This window comes from Cottoperca gobio, chromosome 20, assembly GCF_900634415.1.
Source record: "Cottoperca gobio chromosome 20, fCotGob3.1, whole genome shotgun sequence".
In the NCBI taxonomy this organism is placed as follows: Eukaryota; Metazoa; Chordata; class Actinopteri; order Perciformes; family Bovichtidae; genus Cottoperca; species Cottoperca gobio.
The window spans coordinates 10757636-10760556 of NC_041374.1; positions in this window are offsets into that span (position 1 = coordinate 10757636).

The window sequence follows — 2921 nt, forward strand, 5'->3', positions numbered from 1 at the left end:
CAAAGGCTGAGATAGGGTCAGTCGCAGTCAGCGGTAGTGAGAGCTGAGGCACACAAGGAGAAGAATGTGGAACCGTTACAACAAGATACAAGCAGGAGAAGGACGCGACGGTATAATTTAGGTACGTTTGCCTCCACTCGGTCTCCATGGCAGTGAAAAGGAACATCGTAAAGGCTTTGTGCCAGGCAGGGGAACCCTACAGTTACTGCTTTGACTCAGGACAAATACAACGGCTTGACTACACGTCATAAAGTCGTAGGAGTACTTCTTAAACCTTCGGACAAGGCTCGCTGGGAGAAGTGGTCCTTTTTCTACGTGCTCCACATCAGACAAAAGGAAATAATAGTTATTGTTAGCAAGAGTTCTTGCAACTGAATTAATGCTAACAATCTCATGTACACACACTTCCTGGAAGGACGGACAGAACCAGATTCAAATGGGTGAAGTATAAATAGCTCTGTACTGTATGCACGAAACACATCCTGATGAACAGCACCGTGCACTGTGAGACCGTGCACTGTGAGGCCGTGCACTGTGAGGCCGTGCACTCTGAGGCCGTGCACTGTGAGACCGAGCACTGTGAGGCCGTGCACTGTGAGGCCGTGCACTGTGAGACCGTGCACTGTGAGGCCGTGCACTGTGAAGCCGTGCACTGTGAGGCCGTGCACTGTGAGACCGTGCACTGTGAGACCGAGCACTGTGAGACCGTGCACTGTGAGACTGGTCACTGTGAGGCCGTGCACTGTGAGACCGTGCACTGTGAGACCGTGCACTGTGAGACTGGTCACTGTGAGGCCGTGCACTGTGAGGCCGTGCACTGTGAGACTCTGTACGCTGAAGTCTTTTAAATATTAAGGTTTTAGTGAAAATGCATATATCTGGGAGGTAGTGAATGGACGACTTCGTTAACGGATGTTTTGATACTTCACCTCAATTAATCTAGAACCTTCTCAGTGTTTTGGATTCTTAGTTCACTGTGGAGGCACGCCATCAAAACAACATTCTCTTCACGGATTCAAGGTAACACGGAGATGAGAAATTGTTATACAAATGATCTTCGGGTGAAGTATTTCTTTAATTGCGCACTCTGTATTAATGTGGTCTCTGATACAGACAGTAAAACCATTGAGATACACACAGCGACATTAAGTTAGTGTTAGAAAAGTAAGAGTATAAAGTCAGCATCTACGAGAGTCTTTCAAGTGTTCCCTAAGTCAAGTAATAGGCTTTATGTTGAATATACTTTATTTAGTTGGCTGCCGGGCACCGCCGCCACTAACACACTAGCAGATGAATGACTTGGCTTGGTCAAGGACACAGTAAATGGGTTAATTTAAGCTTAAAACACATCACCGCCACGCTCCACACTAATACACCTAGAGGGGCGACAAGAGGAGGGAAAGAAGGAGAGAGAAAGAAATACAGTGGGAGTGAGACATAGAGAGGGAGGACATTATAAGAAAGAGAGGAAAAGGACTACGGGAGAAACCTAAAGGCCATTCCATTCATCACGCGTATGACTCTTTAATGTTCCCATACGTTACCAGTGGTTCTCATTGGTGCAAGGGCGAGACTGGACAAGAGAGATGCGAGAGGACAAGAAAGACAAGAAAAGCAAGAAAGATGAATAAAATAAAAAGCAAAACATTTAACCCCTCCTCCGCTCGTGCTCCCTCTCTTGGCTAAGAGATCTTCACACAAACACGGTTCTTTATTGTACAACGAGCCCAACCCTCTGCGGAGCTAAGATGGTGGCGATGAGTTATTAAATATGGAGAGAGGGCAAGAGGGGGAAGGCGGAGGAGGAGGGGAAAAAGGACGGATGATTAACTGTGAAGGAAGTAAAAAAAAAATGAGGAGAATTCCCCGATGTACCGGACTGGATTTGATTTAGAGGAAGGTTGCCCTCCTGCGCAGCGAGAGGGAGTGCGTTACCTACTTTGCTCCGCAGTGAAGCCCGGCTTTCTTTGAGCTGTGCGTTGTCTCGGACCAGCTGTTGTGTGTGTTTCTCTTTTACAGACACGGTTCCCTTCAGAGAGTCCTGTGTGGCTCGCAGAGAGACCACATCCTGGTCCAGGAGCTTCACATGCTGCTCCCTCTCTTTCATCTGACACACACATACACACACAGACAGAGCAGATACTGTATATAAGCACATACACTGATACTGCAGCCTGTAGCTTTTACCTACCTTGTGTGTACGAATGGCGATAAAAACACTCAATAAGTTTATCATAGCAAATTCCCGTTATTAGAATAATTGTGAATATTCTCAAATAAGTCACATAGAAAGGTTTTCTAGATCGCCATCATGGTAGAGGAGTGAAAAATAGAGCCAGGTTATAAATAATGCATTAATTATCATGTAAGAAATAACATCCCACGCCTACTCAGAAGCATACTTCCATGAAGTCTAAATAAATGTCGAGATAAGCCCGTTTTAATATTTTAGTTTCATGTCAAAGTTAATCGCTTCTTTTATACAGTTTATGTTATGCTTAGGTACTTTTAAATATTTAAGCTGGTTACACTTCTACACAGCTTGTTCAGTGACCATTCAAAGAGTTGTTAACATTAGAAACATTTGGTTAAGTACAAGAAAACATCTTCAGCCAAACATCTGTGTAATAGTCTCCCGTGTGCAGCAGAGGGAAGTCTGTCCAGCCATGTTGTTGGCTGATGTGCTGAACATTATTCCATGAGAGAAACTACAACTTCATCACGTTTCGTGTGAGGTCCAGGAGTCTTGTAATGTGATATTTATATTAGCCTTTAAAACTGACACTGATCATCATCTCATCATCAAACGCAATCATTTAACTCATCAGCAGTAATATTGATGTAAAACTACAACAAAGTAACTGCTGCTGTGTGTTAATGCACATGCATCAGTCCTTGAGTAGTTATTGGGGGAAAGAGAC